The sequence below is a fragment of the Piliocolobus tephrosceles genome, chromosome 12, assembly GCF_002776525.5.
Source record: "Piliocolobus tephrosceles isolate RC106 chromosome 12, ASM277652v3, whole genome shotgun sequence".
Classification (NCBI taxonomy): domain Eukaryota; kingdom Metazoa; phylum Chordata; class Mammalia; order Primates; family Cercopithecidae; genus Piliocolobus; species Piliocolobus tephrosceles.
The window spans coordinates 68217307-68236643 of NC_045445.1; the positions used below are offsets into that span (position 1 = coordinate 68217307).

The 19337-nt window shown below is 35.6% G+C and overlaps 1 pseudogene; it reads left to right on the plus strand.

Annotated features, from left to right (window-relative positions):
* The first annotated feature begins 3260 nt into the window (after positions 1–3260).
* LOC111536075 lies at positions 3261–13747 on the plus strand (annotated as a pseudogene).
* Positions 13748–19337: the final 5590 nt, after the last annotated feature.

Here is a 19337-nt window from a genome sequence, read left to right on the forward strand (position 1 = left end):
CAAGCTTCATAAGTGAAGGATATTTTCCAGACAAGCAAATGATAAGGGAATTGTTAACACTAGACCAGCATTACAAGAGATTTTTCAGGTAGTTCTAAATATGGAAACAAAAGAATGATACTGACTACCACAAAAACACACTTAAGTTAATAACCCATAGACCCTATAAAAAGCATAAACAAAATAGAAACTACAAAGCAAAGAGCTAACAAATTCACAATAGAATCAAAACCTCACATATCAATATTAACCTTGAACACAAATAGTCTAAACATCCCATGTAAAAGGCGAAGAATGGTAAGTTGGATCTGCTGTCTTTGAGGGACCTATCTCACACAAAATGGAACCCACAGTCTCAAAGTAAAGGATTGGATGAAGAAACACTAATGCAAACAAAAAACAAAAAAGAGCAGGGGTCACTACTCTTGTATCAGATAAAACAGACTTTAGACCCACAACAGTAAAAATGATCAAAGAAGGGCATTATATAATGACAAATTAAAGAAGATGATTTAATGATTCTAAATATACATACATGCAACATTGGCTCACCCAGATTCATAAAACAAGTACTTTTAAACATACAAAAAGACTTAGACATATACACAATTACAGCAGTGAACTTCAACACCCCACTGACAGAATTAGATAGATTATTAGGAAGAAAACTAGCAAAGAAATTCTGGAATTAAACTTGATGCTTGACCAAATGGACCTAATAGACATCTATAGAATACTTCACCCATCAACCACAGAATATACATTCTTCTCGTCTGCACATCGAACATACTCCAAGATTGTCTGCATGCTTGGTTGCAAAGCAAGTCTTAATAAACTTTAAACAATGAAATTATACCAACAATACTGTCAGAACACAGTGGACTAAAAATAGAAATCTATACCGAGAAGATCTCTCAAAATCACACAATTCCAGGGAAATTAAACAATTTGATTCTGAATGACTTTTGGGTAACAACAAAATCAAGGAAGGAATTTTTAAAAAATCTTTGAAATAAACGAAAACAGGGATACAACACACCAAAATCTCTGGGATGCAACAAAAGTGGTATAAAGAGGAAAGTTTACAGTTTGTAAATGCCAATTGCCTACCTCAAGAAGTTAGGACAATCTCAAATTAATAATCTAACATCACACCTAGAAAAATTAGAAAAACAAGAACCTCAAAGCTTACAGCAGAAAATAAAAACTGATCAGATTGGAACTGAACATAATTGAGACCCAGAGATCCACAGAAAGAATCAATGAAATGACAAGTTGGTTCTTGGTAAGGATAAACAAGATCAATTGACTACTAGCTAGATTAACAATGAGTAAGAGAGAGAAGATTCAAATAAGCACAATCAGAAGAAACAAAGGTGGTATCACAACTGATTCCACAGAAATACTTCTGTATTTCCACAGAAGTATTTCTGTGGAATCAGCTGTAATATGATCCTCAAAGACTATTATGAACACGTCTATGCACACAAACTAGAAAATCTAAAGAAAATGAATAAATTCCTGGAAACATACAATCTTCCAAGATTGAATCAGGAAGAAATTGTAACCCTGCACAAATACTGAGTTCTAAAATTGAATCAATAATAAAAGACCTACCTATAGAGTATATCTGGAGGCTTAAGAAGGCAGGCTTTATTTTGTCTTGTTTTTGTTTTTGTTTTTTGTTTGTTTGTTTGATCGTTTTTTTGCACTGAAAACCCAAGATGGCAAGCAATGCCCATCTTGAGTAGTCTAGAGGCCCCAAGCAGCATGAGTAAGGGTTGCTAATGATTCATTTAGAAAGGAGTGGGCCTGGTAACATTGAAGGAAGTACTTGTTGGATGATTAAGGGTACAGCCTTAAGGGTTTGTTGGTGAGGCAGGCCCCATTTATAACAAGTAAGCACACAAGTAATAAAATTTATCAATGAAAATACAGCACCTGAAAAGTCCAAATAGACCTAAGAAAGTTCCTTAATGAGTATTTAGATGTCCCCATTGAAAGACTGTCATCAATACAATGTCATAGGTGAAATCTTGGTGGCAGCTAGATGTGACTCAGGTTTTGTCTGCATAGTCTATGTGTGATGGCTGGACCTTTCACGTTTCATGAGGAGTTGAGTAAAGGTGGACTGTTTCCCTTTGAAGAGATATGTGACTTGAGGTTGGGAAGCTATTGAAAGAGGTGCTGAATAGGACATATCAGTTAAATCTATAATAGCAAATTATTTTCCAGCAGCCTTGTTGTATTGAATTTGTTATTTCAATAATGTTTGGATTTGGAGTTTTATGGGTGCTGTTATGATAGGAGGCATTATAATGATTCATTCAGGTGCCACTCATTTTTATTTTGTCTTAATATAGGTCAAATGGGACAAGTAAAGGGGAAACCACTGAAATAATGAGCCATTCCTTCAATAAGTTGGATAGACTGGTATCTAATTTGGTAATCCTTATTAGTTAAAATTGTGACAAATATGTAGGGTCTGATTTAGTGAGATTGACCATCAGAGCTGAGAATTTAATTGTATATAATTTATTGTATCTGTTTGGGACCTTAGAGGTAAAACAAATTATTTCCCCTTTCCTTTATCATGCAATCTTATGATAAGCTCTGAATTAGAATCTAGGAATTTTTATTTGACAGAACAAAATATGTGTCATTATGACAATTATTACTTTCTTTATTCCTAGTAATTTCTTTTTTTTTTTTTTTTTTTGAGACGGAGTCTCGCTCTGCCGCCCAGGCTGGAGCGCAGTGGCCAGATCTCAGCTCACTGCAAGCTCCGCCTCCCGGGTTTATGCCATTCTCCTGCCTCAGCCTCCCGAGTAGCTGGGACTACAGGCGCCCACCACCTCGCCCGGCTAGTTTTTTGTAGTTTTTAGTAGAGACGGGGTTTCACCGTGTTAGCCAGGATGGTCTCGATCTCCTGACCTCGTGATCCACCCGTTTCGGCCTCCCAAAGTGCTAGGATTACAGGCTTGAGCCACTGCGTCCGGCCTCTTCTTTATCTTTTGTAATTTAGAATATTTAAGGGGATTTTTATTTTAACTTTTTCCCCTCTAGAGAATCCGAATGTAGTTCAAAATATTGCAATAGAATTGAGGACAGCTACAGAAACAGAAGTACTTTTGACCTTGGAGCTTTCTAAGTAACTATCTGCAAGTGGCAGCATGGACTCTAAATGCCTTAAGTAACTCTTCATCATAAGAGAAACCACCTGGGGAATACTTAGTCCCTTCACAGGAAATGTTCGGGAAATGCAGAGAGCAGTGTCTGGCAAAGACACCAGACTGTGGCCCTATTCTCTCCAACAAATGGGCCTGGCATCTTTTAGGACGTGGTTAGGGGTAAGGTTCCTTAGCCTTTATGCCCTTTTTTGCTTTCCCAACCCTATCTAGTGTCAAGCTTCTCAGCCCTGTTTCCCCACATGTAATGCCAAGCTTAGACCTGCTAAATTTGGGGCAAGGGCTTGGTAGAATCCAGCAGAATCGACATAGAGTGGTATAGCTCAAAGCACAAGCACACCAACTATTGATTGAGTCTGCCCAAACCCACTGAGCTGTCAAATGGACCCAGTTTGTAAGCCATAAGCAAGAGAAGAAAAATCCATTGCATTCATGGTCTTTGCCCAGGCAGCCTTCTCTGCTTACTTTGGCAATGTTTTATTTGGGTGTCTAGGCTCCCCTGCTTGACATCAGGCAGCCTGGCCATCAAACCCAGGAATTTATCTAGATGTGGGGTAAATGACATATATACATTAATAGATAATAAATAAAGCTTATTACTCACATCAGAAATAGCAAGAGGATTTCCCAAGAAGGGTACAAATTCTGTATAAAGAGAAAGACTATTTTTGACTATGACAGCTTCTAGGGCCCCAACTCTCCCCATACTCCTTTACCTTACATGTAGACAACAAGATAAGAAAGTCTGAACACTCCCTTTGTCCCTTGCTGTTGGCAGACATTTCAAACTACACAAGACTTGGCCTCTTTATCCTGGCCCTACCTCCCCAATTACAATAAAACTCCATAAGCCCCCATTACCTATACCCTTGCTCTTGACTTGAATTTTATCAATAAATCTAAATTCTGCCTGGTTGCACTCTGGATCAAACTTGAGCCCTTTCACATTAAAAAGAAAAAAGACAAACCAAAGATTGGGGGAAATATTTGCAAATCACATTTCTGACAAAGGACTTGTATACAGAGTATATAAATAACTCTTAAAACTCAACAATAGGAAACAAATCACTCAATCAAAAAATGGACAAAAGAACTGATAAATAGAGAAGATATATGAGTGGCAAATAAGCATATGAAAAGATGCTAAACATCTCTATCCATTAGAAAAATTCAAATAAAGGCTCACGCCTGTAATCCCAGCACTTTGGGAGGCCAAGATGGGCAGATCATGAGGTCAGGAGATCAAAACCATCCTGGCTAACATGGTGAAACCCTGTCTCTACTGAAAATACAAAAAAAATTAGCCGGGCATGGTGGTGGCCTCCTGTAGTCCCAGCTACTCGGGAGGCTGAGGCAGGAGAATGGCGTGAACCTAGGAGGCGCAGCTTGCAGTAAGCCGAGATAGCACCACTGCACTCCAGCCTAGGGGACAGAGTGAAATTCTGTCTCAAAAAAAAAAAAAAAGAAAAATTCAAATAAAGACATCAATGAGATACCACTACACATCTACTGCAAGATCTAAAAGCAAAGCAAACAAAAATAAAATGGAAATATCAAATGCTGGCCAAGATGTAGAGCAACTGAAACTCATACACTGCTAGTTGGAATGTAAAATAAGACATCTTTCAAAAATGTTGTGGTAATTACCAAAAAACTTAAATGCATCTACTATATGATTCAACAAATCCACTCCAAGGCATGTACTCCAGCGAAATGAGGGCATATTTCCAATGTCTTGTACACAAATGTTTACTGAAGTGCTATTCACTGTAGCAAATATATGCATTTAACCTATTTGTCCATCAATGGACAAATGAATAAATAAAATGTGGTATATATACACAATGAAATACTATTTGGCCATAAACAAGAATAAAATTATGTCATTTGCAGTAACATGGATAGAACTGGAAGTCATTATGTTAAATTAAATAAACTAGGCACACAAAGACAAATATCACGTGCTCTTACTCATATGTGGAAGCTAAAATATTTGATCTCATGGGGGTATTGAGTAGAATAATAGATAACAGAGGCTGGGAATGGTTTATGAGTTGGGGGAGATGAAAAGAGGTTTGTTAGTGGATATAGACATAACATAAAATTGAAGGAATAAGTTTTGGTGTTTCATGGCAGAGTAGGGTGACTATAGTTAACAACAATGTATTGTATATTTGTAATAGCTGTGTTGTGTATCAATAAAAAAGAGATAGAGTCCTGTGATAGTATGTTTATTGTGGCACTGTTCACAATAGCAAATAGTTGGAACCAACCCAAATGCCCATCAATGATAGACTGGATAAAGAAAATGTGGTACATATATACCATGGAATACTACGCAGCTGTAAAAAAGGGATGAGTTCGTGTCCTTTTCAGGGACGTGGGAGAAGCTGGAAACCATCATTCTCAGCAAACTAACACAAGAACAGAAAACCAAACACCACATGTTCTCACTCATAAGTGGGAGGTGAACAATGAGAACACATGGACACAGGGTTGGGGGCATCACACACTGGGGCCTGTCGGAGGGTGGGGGGCTAGGGGAGGGATAGCATTAGGAGAAATACCTAATGTAGATGATGGATTGACGGGTGCAGCAAACCACCATGGCACGTGTATACTTATGTAACAAACCTGCATGTTCTGCTCACGTACCCCAGAACTTAAAGTATAATAATAATAATAATAAAGTCCTGTGTGGGAGCTGTCTACTGCAAACAATCTCACCTTCAAGACATTTTATAGATTCTGAAATCTCATTGTACTGGAGATGAAATAGACAACCTCAAATCCTTCTATTATAAAAACCAGATTCCTGTCAGTCATTTAGGGTTGATGAGACAGAGATTTTCCAGGTTTTCAATCAAAATGTCAGCAGGGGAACTCTTAAGGAATGGGGATGAACTAGAGATAGATTGGATCTTACTAAAATGGTAACACAAGCACAATTGATATTAATTTCCTCTTACAGTATTTACATAATTAAACTCTTACCCTATCTGCCAAAGAAAGGGAGAATCTTCTCTGATGGAAGATGTCATCTGACTCTTTTTAAACTATGTATTTATTTTTTTAAATTTATTTTTTATTTCAATAGGTTTTGCAGGGAGCAGGTGGTGTTTGGTTACATAAATAAGTTCTTCAGTGGTGATTTCTGAGATTTTGGTGCACCCATCACCCAAGCAGTGTACACTGTACCCAATGCATAATATTTTTACCTCATCCCCCTCCCACCCTTTCCCCTATGTCTCCAGAGTTCATTGTATCATTCTTATGCCTTTGTGACCTCATAGCTTAGCTCCCACTTATGAGTGAGAACATATGATGTTTGGTTTTACATTTCTGAGTTACTTCACTTAGAATAAGAATCTCCAATTCCATCCAGGTTACTGCGAATGCCATTATTTTGTTGTCTTTAATGGCTGACTAGTACTCCATGGTGTATATACACCATATTTTCTTCATCCACTCATTGATTGATGGGCATTTGGGCTGGTTTCATATTCTTGCAATTGTGAATTGTGCTGTGATAATCATGCATATGCAAGTATCTTTTTTGTATAATGACTTATTTCACCTGGTTAGATACCTAGTAGTGAGATTCCTGGATCAAATGGCAGTATACATACTTTTCTTTAAGGAATCTCCACACTGTTTTTCATAGTGGTTGTACTAGTTTACATTTCTACCAACAGCGTAAAAGTGTTCTCTTTTCACCACCTCCATGGCAACACTTTTTTTTTTTTTTGATTTTGTTATTTTGGCCATTCTTGCAGGAGTAGAGTGGTTGATTCTTTATAGTTTTTATATACACACTGCCTGATATACAATAAAACATTACTAGACCTGTGAATGAGGCAGAATAAGTTGACTTACAATCATTACAAAAATAAACAATTGATGCATAACCACAGATGCAAATATTGGAGTTAGCAAGCAAAGACTATAAAATAATTATAGCTAGAGTAGAAAAAAAATTAAAAGATGAACAAAAGGAATGAAAAGATGGGAAAATTCAGCAGAGAATCAGAATCTATTCAAAAAATTAACATTCTAGGCAAAGCAATCCTAAGCAAAAAGAATAAAGCTGAAGGCATCACACTATCCAACTTGAAACTATACCACAAAGTCACAGTAACCAAAACAGCTTGACACTGGTACAATAACAGACATATAGACCAATAAAATAGAACAGAAAACTCAGAAATAAAGCCACAAACCTACAACCATCTGATCTTTGACAAGGCTGACAAAAAACAGCAATGGAAAAAGGACTCCCTATTCAGTAAATGGTGTTAGGATAACTAGCCATATGCAGAAGATAGAAGCTGGACACCTACCTTTTACCATTTACAAAAATTAACTCATACTGGATTAAAGATTTAAATGTAAGACCTCAAACTACAAGAAACCCTGAAAGATAATCTAGGAATACTCTTTTGGACATTGACGTTGTCAACGGCTTCTTGGCTAAGTCCCCAAAAGCAATTGTAACAAAACCAAAAATAGACAAGTGGAATGTTATTAAACTAAGGAGCTTCAGTAGAGCAAAAGAAACTATCAACAGAGCAAATAGAGAATCTACAGAACGGGAAAAGATAATCACAAACTATGCATCTGACAAAAGCCTAATATTCAGAATCTAGAGGGAACTTAAATCAAAAGCAAAACACAGATAACCCGGTTAAAACATTGCCAAAGGGCATGAAGAGACACTTCTCAAAAGAAGACTAGAAGTGGTCAATGAACATACGAAAAAATGCTCAATATCACCAATCATCAGAGAAATGCAAATCAAAACCACACTGAGATAACATCTTATACCTGTCAAAATGGCATTTTTTAAAGTCAAAAAATAAGAATGAAAACAGATGATGGCTGTGAAGAGAGGGGAACACATATACATTTTGTAGGAATGTGAATAAGTCAAGCCACTGTGGAAAGCAGTCTGGAAATTTCTTAAAGAGTTTTAAACAGAACTACAATTAAACCCAGCAATATCATTACTGTGTATATACTCTCCCAAAATAAATCATTCTACCAAAAAGACACATATACTTGTATGTTCATCACTGCATTATTCACAATAGCAAAAACATGGAAGCAAGTCAGGTACCCATAAGTGGTAGCTTGGATGATGAAAATATGGTACCTATGCACGTTGGGATACTACACAGCCATAAAAGAGAGTGAAATTGTGTCCTTTGCAGCTATATGGATAGAGCTGGAGGCTATATCCTAAGCAAATTAATGCAGGAACTGAAAACCAAATATAGCATGTTCTCATTTATAAGTGGGAGCTAAGCATTGAGTGCAAATGAACATAAATATGGGACAAACAGACACCGTATACTACTAGAGGGTGAAAGGAGGGAAAATAGGCTTAAAAACTACGTATGAAGTACTATGCTCACTACCAAGGTGAAAGTATCCGTACTCCAAACCTCAGCATCACGCAATATTTCCATGTAACAAATCTGCACATGTACCTTCTGTATCTAAAATGAAAGTTGAAATAAAAATAAATTAACATTCTAGATCTAGAAAACTTGATACTTGAAATTAATAATTCACTGGACAGGAAGAGAGCAATCAGAACAAAACAGAAAATACAACTAGTGGACTCTACAGACAAATATCCAACGTGAAATACAGTGGGAAAAAAAAAAGAAAAGTGCAGAGTGAAAGAAGAATATGCCACAAAATTTCTAATATACCTGTAAGGAGAGAGAGAATGTAATAGAAGGAATCTTTAAATAGATTATGGCTAAAAGTTTTCTAAAACTGAAGTCATTATCTTACAGTTTCTAGAAGCTAAGCAAACCCCAGAGGAAAGCAATACTGAGGCACAAATAATCAAACTGCAAAAAGTAATAAAAAATGAAAAAAATGAAAGGTGCCAGGGGAAAAAAACACATTCTCTTCAAAAGAACATCAATATAACTAATAGTTGTTACATTATAAAACTATACTACTCAAAACAACATATTGTCATAAAAAGTGGCACATAGACCAATGGAAGAGAATAGAGAGTTCAGAAATAGTTCCACGCATTTACAGTCAATTGATTTTTGACAAACATATCAGGAACACACAATGTGGAAAGGACAGTATCATCAATAAATGATGTTGTGAGAACAGGATATCTAAATAAAGAGTAAAATTGGCTCTCATCTCACACTATATGCAAATATAAACTCAAAATAGATTATAAACTTAAATGTAAGGTATAAACTGTAAAACTACTAGAAAAAAACATAGAGAAAAAGTTCCATGCCACTGGTATGAGCAACTATTATTTGAATATCAACCCAAAAGCACAGACAACAAAAGCAAAACTAGACAAATGTGAGTACATCAAACTAGAGTTTTGGCACAACCATGAAAACAAACATCTGAGTGAAGAGACAACATACAGAATGGAATAAAGTATTTGCAAACTGTATCTCTGATAAGGGCTTAATATCCAAAATATATAAGGAACTCGAATGACTCAATAGGAAGAAAAAATGGGCAAAGGATCTGAATAGACATTTCTCAAAAGAAGACACAGAAAAGGCCAACAGGGGAAGAATCAGTATCATTCAAATGTGCATACTACCCCAAACAATTGACAGATTCAAAGCAGTCCCTATCAAAAGATCAATGACATTCTTTACAGAAATAGAAAGCCAATCTTAAAACGTATATGGAACCACAGAAGACCCAAAATAGCCAAAACTATTTTAAGCAAAAAGAGCAAATCTGGAGGAATTACATTATTTGACTTCAAATTATACTACAGAGCTATAGGAACAAAAACAGCCTGGTACGGGCATAAAAGCAGACACATAGACCAGTGGAACAGAATTGAGAATCCAGAAAAAAATCCACACATTAACAGTGAATTCATTATCCCCAAAGGTGCCCAGAACATTTGCTTGGGAAAAGATAGTCTCTTCAATAAATGGTACTGGGAAAACTGGATATACATATTCAGAAAAAAGAAACTAGACTCCTATGTCATGCCGTATACAACTATCAAATTAAAATGGATTAAAGGCTTAAACTAAGACCTCAGGCTATTAAACTACTACAAGAAAACATTGGGGAAACTCTCCAGGACATCAGTCTGGGCAAAGATTTCTTGAGTAATGCCTCACAAGCACAGACAATCAAAGCAAAACTGGACAAATGGGATCATATCAAATTAAAAAGCTACTGCACAGCAAAGGAAACAATAAACAAAATGAAGAGACAACCCACAGAATGGGAGAAAATATTTGCAAACTACTAACATGACAAAAGGTTAATAACAGCAATATATAAGGAATTCAAATAACTCTATAGGAAAAAATCTAATGATAGGATTAAAAATGTGCAAAAGATTTGAATAGACATCTCTCAAAAGGAGACATACAAATGGCAAACAGGCGTATGAAAAGGTACTCAACATCATTGATCATCAGAGAAATGCAAAGAAAAACTATGGCAAGATATTCCACACCCCAGTTAAAATGACTTATATCCAATAGACAGGCAATAACAAATGCTGGCGAGAATGTAGAGAAAAGGAACCCTCGTGCATTGTTGGTGGGAATGTAAGTTAGTACAACCACTATGGAGAATAGTTTGGATGTTCCTCAAAATAACTAAAAATTGAGTTGCCATATGATCCAGCAATCCCACTGCTGGGTATACACCCCAAAGAAAGAAAATCAGTATATCAAAGAGATATCTGCACTCTCATGTTTGTTGAAGCACTGTATACAATAGCCAAGATTTGGAAGCAACCTAAGTGCTCATCAACAGATGAATGGATAAAGAAAATATGATGCGTACACACAATGGAATATTACTCAGTCATAAAAATAATAATATCCTGTCATTTGCAACAACAACGTAAATGGAACTAGAGGTCATTATGTTAAGTGAAGTAAGTCAGGCACAGAAAGACAAACATAGCATGTTCTCACTTATTTGTGAGATCTGAAAATTGAAACAATTGAACTCATGAACATAGAGAGTAGAAAGATGGGTACTAGAGGCTGCTAAGAGTAGTGGGATGGCAGAGTGGGGGAAGTGAGGATGGGTAACGGGTACAAAAATAGAAAGAATGAGTAAGACCTGCTATTTGATAGCACAACAGGGTGACTATAGTCAATAACAGCTGAACTGTACATTTTAAAATAACTGAAATGCTATAATTGGTTTGTTTGTAACACAAAGTATAAATGCTTGAGAGGATGGATATCCCATTCCATGATGTGATTATTACACACTGCATGTCTGCAATGAAACATCTCATGTACCCCATAAATATATACATCACTAGGTATCCACAAATATTAAAAATAAAAAATTTAAATTAAAAAAAAGCAGATAGGGATAGAAACGAGTGAGGAGTAAGTAAAGGAATTGCAGGAAAAAATCCCAGCTATAAAAACATACACATAAGGTGAATGAAAATATCTTTAAGTTTATTATGACTTTTGCTTAAAACAGTGCTTCTTGATTAAATTATTCAGTAAAGTGCCTCTGTGGTAGATTTCAAAGTTTTTCTTATCTTGCTGTCAAATTGTGGCAGTCATGGAGACTTTTGAAATAGTCTCCTAATTGATTGTACTGCCATTACATGGGACAATGTTCTGCTTCCAATTGGCCTAGGCTTAAGAGGGGAATTTACCAACTTGCATAATGGAGATTTGTGGAGGTTTCAGGTATGACTGGATCAGGGACAGCAAATAATATTGTCAGGGCTCAATTTCTCTACTTCTCAGCTCTGCTTATTGCTGCCTGATCTCAGTTTGCCTGCCATGCTATGCAAGACAATTGCTAGTAGCTCCAAATTTATATCCCAATAGGGGAACAATCCCAGTGGAAACAGACCAGAGTTGACATAGGTCTGGCAAAAAAAAAAAAAAAAAAAGTCCTGGGGAACATTCTCATTAGCTTTTCTTGAGGTATATTCCCAACCCTGTACTAATCACTGGGCCAGAGGCATACATATTTGGAAAAACATGAACAGGTTCTGCTCAAGGAAAAGGAGTTTGTGTCCAGGTGAGAAGGCGTTCTGGGCAACTAATAGCAAATGCCCACAGCTCTGGAAACCTCACTGCTTTCACCTCTTTGTACCAACAGGGTCACTGTTCTAAAGGATGAATAAAACCTCATAAGACCTCCAAAAGCAAAAACTAAGAAACAAATGGTGAACCAGTACATGGGGAAAAAAAAAAAGCTTAACATCACTAATCATCAGGGAAATGCAAATTAACATAGTTAGAAATAAAGAATTGCATTTCATGACAAAATGTCTGTTCCAACAGGCAGCACAATAGTCCTAAATTGATGTATGTATCTTCAAAATATATTACCCAAAAATCAACAGAATAAGAAGAGTCATAGGCTGAGACATTGTTGGTGATGTTACCACATATCTCCCAGTAAATGATAGAACAATCAGACCAAAAGTAAAAGAGAGGTCAGGGGACATGTTTGACAGCGGACACCATTTCAGTTGCCTTCTTGGTTCAATTTGTGTCTCAGCGATGTTTCCTAGAGTCTCAATGGTTCCTATCTCTTCGCCCCCTTTCCCGCCACCCTTTGTTCTCTGGAAGCCCGGAGACATCAGCCGCTGTGATTGTGCTACTGGCTGCTCGGCACAGAAGGGTCAGGACAGAAACATAAATCCAAAGATATTTTGGCACTAACAGCATGATCTGTACCAAGAAAGATGAGCAGTCGGTTCGAACTGATGAGACTTCCAAGGAGACTTCAGAGAGTCAAGACAAGGAAAATACGAGAAAGACTTGTTAAGCATTAGTAAGGGCGTGAAAATTGAATTAAGCACAGTAAATGTACAAACAACAAAGCCCCCCAACAGAAGACCACTTTAAAGTTTGGAAGCTACACTTGGCAGGCTTCAAAGAGCTACAGAACATGCTCCAAAGAAGAGAATTGAGCCCCTGAGTCTTGAGCTGGTGGCTGCTGCATCTGGTGTGGCAGATTCTCTCCCTTTTGACAAGCAAACAACCAAGTCAAACTGCTGAGGCTGTTCCAGCAGCATGACGAAGAGTCAAGGGCACAGAGAGATGCAGAGAGACCTAAAATTAGTTTCAGTAACATAATATAGATATGAAAGTTGCCGGATCTGCTACAACTAGAGTTCGTTCAAGACCAGAGCATCAGATTCAGTTTGACGAAGGCTATGACAATTATCCTGGCCAAGGAGAAGACCACTGATCTTAGAAAAAGATGTAGGAAAAATATATTGGCGGGGAAAAGACTTAATATTTTTGACATGACAGCAGTTACTAAATAAGCACCTGAAACAGACACATCACCTTCACTTTGGGATGTGGAATTTGCTAAGCAGTTAGCCACAGTAAATGAACAACCCCTTCAGAATGTGTTTGAAAAGCCGATCCAGTGGACAAAGGAGGGGAAACTGTGGGAGCTCCCAATTAACAATGAAGCAGGTTTTGATGATGGTTGTTCAGAATTTCATGAACATATGTTTCTGGAGGAACACTTGAAGGGCTTTCCAAAATAAGGACCAATATGCCACTTCATGGAGCTGATGACTTGTGGCATTTCCAAAAACTTATATCTTAGTGTTAAACAGAAGGTTGAGCACATAGAGTGGTTTACAAACTATTTTAATGAAAAAAAAAGGACATTCTAAAAGAAAGTAATGTACAGTTCAAGTAAGATCATGGAAATTTTTATTTCAAACAATTAGAGATGGATATTACAATGAAATAAAATAATTTTACTAGAAAAAAAGCAAAGTAAGTATATAGAAGATTCAAACAATATAATTATAAAACTCAACCTAATTAGCGTATACAGAACATTACATGAAGCGACTGCAGAATATACGTTTTTTCAAGTTTATGTGGAATATTTACCAAGTTGAATAAAATACTAGGGTGTAATGCAAGACCATATGTTTCAGGGACTGAAATCATATGGAATATGTTCTCTGTATACAGTAGAATTAATATAGAAGAAAATAACAGAAAGATAGAGAAAATATATTCAAATGTTTAGAAATTAAGATACACATTTTCAAATAACCCATGGGTCAAATAAGAAATTATAATGGAAAGCAGACAATATTTTGAACTAAGTAATAATAAAAATACGGTATATCAAAATCTGTGGGAAGCAGATAAAGCAGCTCTGGAGGGTTATTTATATATTTAAATACATATATGAGAAAAAATAAAATGTTAAAAATCAATTACCTAAACTTCCATATCAAAGACTAGGAAAAGAATGACAAACTAAAACAAAAGAAAGCAGAAATGAGGAAACAATACATACATAAGAAAAGAAATCAATGAAATAAAACACAGATGTGAGATAGAAACAATTAAAAAAATAAAAGTTGGTACTTTGAAATGTTTCACAAAATTAATAAACCTCTAGCAAAGACTGATTCCAAAACACAAAGGAGCACAACAGAAATTACTAATGTCAGTAATGAAAAAGAAACACCAATACAGATCCTAAAGACATTTTAAAGAAAATGAGAGGATGCTCTAAATAACTAAGGTCAATGAATTTTATAAGTTAAATGAAATGGACAAATTTATTTAACTTATAAATTTATTAACAACTTGCCAAAATGAAATAAGAAGAAATTTTAAAATATAATATTCTGTGAGTATTAAAATCCTTCAATTCATAATTAAAAACCTTACCACATGAAAATTCTAGATCCATATGCCTTACCAGGTGAATTCTTCTGGACAGTTAAGTAAGAAATAATGCCAATTTTACAAGAACTCTTAATATACAAGAAAGGGAGAGTATTAAAAATTTTACTTTGTGAAGCCATCGTAAAACTGATACCAAAACCTGACAAGAACCACAAGAAAGGAAAACTACAAAAACATGAATTAAAAATCCCAAACAAAATATTATCAAATTGAATCCAGTAATATATAAAAAGAATAATATATAATTACTAAGTGGGCTTTATCCCAATAGTAAAAAGATTTTTTAGCAATAACAATTAATCAATAAATGATATTAACAGATTATATAAGAAAAAATCACATATTTATCTCAGTAGATGCAGAAAAAACATTTGATAAAGGTGAAGAGTTGTTGATGATATCAACTCTTAGCAAACTAGAAAGAAGTGTAAACTACCTTATTCTTACAAAGGACACTTAGAGATATACTACTCATTTGTAAAATATTAAATGCTTTCCTCTTGACATCGAGAACAAAACATGGATGGCCACTATGACCACTTCTAATCAACACTGTGCTTGAGATACTGGTCACTATAACATGGTAAAGTAAGTAAGTAAAATCTGCTCAACATAATAAGCAAGAAAAATAAGTAAAATGTATAAAGATTAGAAAAGATAAAATCTTCTTCATTCACAAATGGCATAATTATGTACAAAGACCAAAAATAATCTACAAAGAAACTTTTAGAAATATTAAACAAATTTAGCAAGACCACTGTATAGAAAATTAATATACACATTCAATTGTATATCTTACATTAACAAGAAACAATTGGAAAATGAAACAATTAACTTTTACCATGGCTTCAAACCACCTTAAGCACCTATACAATATTTGATAAAATGTGCAAGACCTTTATACTAAATCTATAAAACATTGATGAGGGAATTTTAAAAGACCTAAACAAATTGAGACATATGTCACAATTATGGATCAGTAAGCTCAATAATGTTAAGATGTCAGTTTCCCCCAAATTGAGCAATAGGTTCAATGCAATACCAATCAAAATACTGGTAGCGTTTTCCATGGAAAATTGACAAGCTAATTCTAAAATTTACATGGAACTGCAACGGATTTAGAATAGCCAAGAATTCTTGAAGAAAAAGAACAAACTTCTTATGGAGTTACAGTAATTAAGAGAATGTATTAGTGTGAAGATAAACCAATTGTACAGAAAAGATAATTCAAAAATTTATCTACACATATGTAGTGTCCTGATTTATAATATATCTCTACTACAATTCAATAAAGTGAAAGACCATTTCTCTCTCTTATTTATTTATTTATTTTTATTTGGGACAGGGTTTCACTCTGTCACTCAGGCTGGAGTGCACTAGTGGGACCAAACCGCAGCCTTTAATCCCTAGGGCTCAAGCAATCCTCCTGTCAGCCTGCAAACTAGCTGAGACTACAGGCTTGTGCCACCATGCTCGTCTATTTTTTATTCATTTTATTTATTTATTTATTTATTTATTTATTTATTGAGACGGAGTCTTGCTCTGTCACCCAGACTGGAGTGCAGTGGTGCAATCTCGGCTCACTGCAAGCTCCGCCTCCCGGGTTCAGCCATTCTCCTGCCTCAGCCTCTCGAGTAGCTGGGACTACAGGTGCCCGCTACAACGCCCGGCTAATTTTTTGTATTTTTAATAGAGACGGAGTTTCACCGTGTTAGCCAGGATGGTCTCGATTTCCTGACCTCGTGAACCGCTAGCCTCGGCCTCCCAAAGTGCTGGGATTACAGGCGTGAACCACTGCGCCTGGCATGCCCGTCTATTTTAAAAAAAAAAATTTGTGAAGACATGATATTGCTATGTTGCCCAGGTTGGTCTCAAACTCCTGGCCTCAAGCAATACTCTAGCCTCAGCCACACAAAGTGTTGGTATTACAGGCATGACCCACTGCCTCCAACCATATTTTACTTAATGTTTTTGGATCATTTGTATATCCATAGGGATGAAGTGAGCCTTGACCCCATACTTCACAATGAACCAAAACTTAATTCAAAATGGATAATAGACATAATTGTGAAAACACAAAATATAAAGCTTCTAGAGGAAACTATAAGGAAACATTTTCATGAACTTCAGGCACGTAAAAATTTATTAAACATGATAGAAAAGAATTAACCATAAAAGAAGAGATTGATACATTAAAATTAAGAACTTCTCTTCATCAAAAGACTATTATGAGAGTAAAAAGGAAACCACAGAGTGGAGGAAATACTTGTAATACATAACATCTAATAACAAACTTATATGCAGAATGTACAAATAATTACTACAAATGAATAAAGAAGATACCCACCCAATTAAAAAGGGGCAAAAGATTTAAATAGACCATTCGCAAATTTCTAAGTGGCTAATAAGAATTTGAAAATGTTCTCAGTATCATTAATTAGAGGAAAAAAAATTAAAGTCACAATGTAACAGTTTTACGTATTGATTATGATGGTGGTTACACAAGTCTACACATGAAATAAAATTGAGTAGAGCTGTACACACGTACACACACATGCACAAAGAAATGCATGTAAGAACTGGTGAAATCTGAGTAAGGTCTCTAGTTGACAGTATTATGTTGATGTCAATTACCTGGTTTTGCTGTTGCGCTATAGTTATATAAGATATTATGACTGGAAGGAAATGGTGAAAAAAACAGAATTGTCACTTTGGGAGGCCTAAGCGGGAGGATCACAAAGTCAGGAGATCGAGACCATCCTGTCTAACACGGTGAAACCCCGTCTCTATTAAAAATACAAAAAAAAAAAAAAAAATAGCTGGGCGTGGTGGCAGGTGGCTGTCGTTCCAGCTGCTCGGGAGGCTGAGGCAGGAGAATGGCGTGAACCTGGGAGGTGGAGCTTGCAGTGAGCCGAGATCGCGCCACTGCACTCCAGCCTGGGCAACAGCGCAAGACTCCACCTCAAAAAAAAAAAAAAAAAAAAAAAAAGAGTTGTCCGTACTATCTTTACAACTTCCCTGTAAGTCTACAATTATTTCAAAATAAAAAGTTTGAAAAAATACAATATAAAATAACTACACACCCACCAGAATGGCTAAAATTAAAATGACTAACAATATCTAGTGTTGAGAATGAGAAACAAATGACTATTATCCATTGCTGGTAATGGTGTAAATTCATATGATCACTTTGGAAAACCGGTAGTAGCTAGTAAAGATAAACACATGCATACTTCATTATCCAGAATTCACTATGTACCCAAGAGAAGTTTGATCATATGCCCAACAAAACACTTGTATAATAATAACAGCTTTATTAATGATAGTCCCAAAACAGAAAATATAAAACTTTAGCAACAGTAAAAAGCATAAATAAATTATAGTATGTACACAAAGTGCAATAATATATATTAATAAAAACAATTAACTAGTGCTACACACAATAACATAGCTGACCCTCTGACACAATGTGTCAGAGAATTCAGACACATACATACATACATGCAAAAGAATACATATAATCTATTTATATTAATTTAAAGGAGAGGTAATAGGCAGTGGAAATCAGAAGAGTGGTTCCCTCTGAGTGGATATGTTGACTAGGAAATGCATGAAGTTGTCTATGATACTAGAAATCTTTGATAGCTTGTTTGAAGTGGTTGTTATATGGGTGTATGTGTATGTAAAAGTTCATCAAATTTTACCTTAAGATTTGTGTCCCTTACTATATGTATGTTATATCTCAATTGAAAAACAAAATAATAAGCTAATGGGTTAAAAATAAACTTGGAGAAAATATTCACAATACATATATCTGATAAAGGACTTGCATCCAGGATATATAAAGAACTTCTGTAAATCATTAGTAAAAGTCAAACCACCAATTTAAGAAGTGGACACAAGATTTGAACAGACACTTCACAAAAGATGCACATAGGCAATAAGTTCGAGGAATGTGCTTATCATTAGTCACCAGGAATATGCAAATTAAAGCTATGAGGATATACCATCTTACACCCACAAAAATGTCTGAAATAAAGACTAACAATACCAAATGTTGACAAGGATGTAGAGAAACTAGGACTCACATATATTTCTGGTGGGAATGTAAAATGGCACAACTTTGGGACACTGGCAGTTTTTAATACGTTCAAACATATACTTACTCTATGTTGAGCAATTCCACTCCTAGGCACTTATCCAAGAGAAATAAAAACATATGTCCACAAAAGACTGTACAAGACTGTTCTTGCAGCTTTATTCATAATGCACCAAACAAAAAGTAATCCACATGTACATCAACACGATGATGGATAAACAGACTGTGATATATTCATTCAATGGAATACTGCTTAAATATAAAAAGGATGACCAATGATAAGGATGAATCACAATATCATGTTGAACAAAAGTGGGACACAAAAGAATACATACTCTATGACTC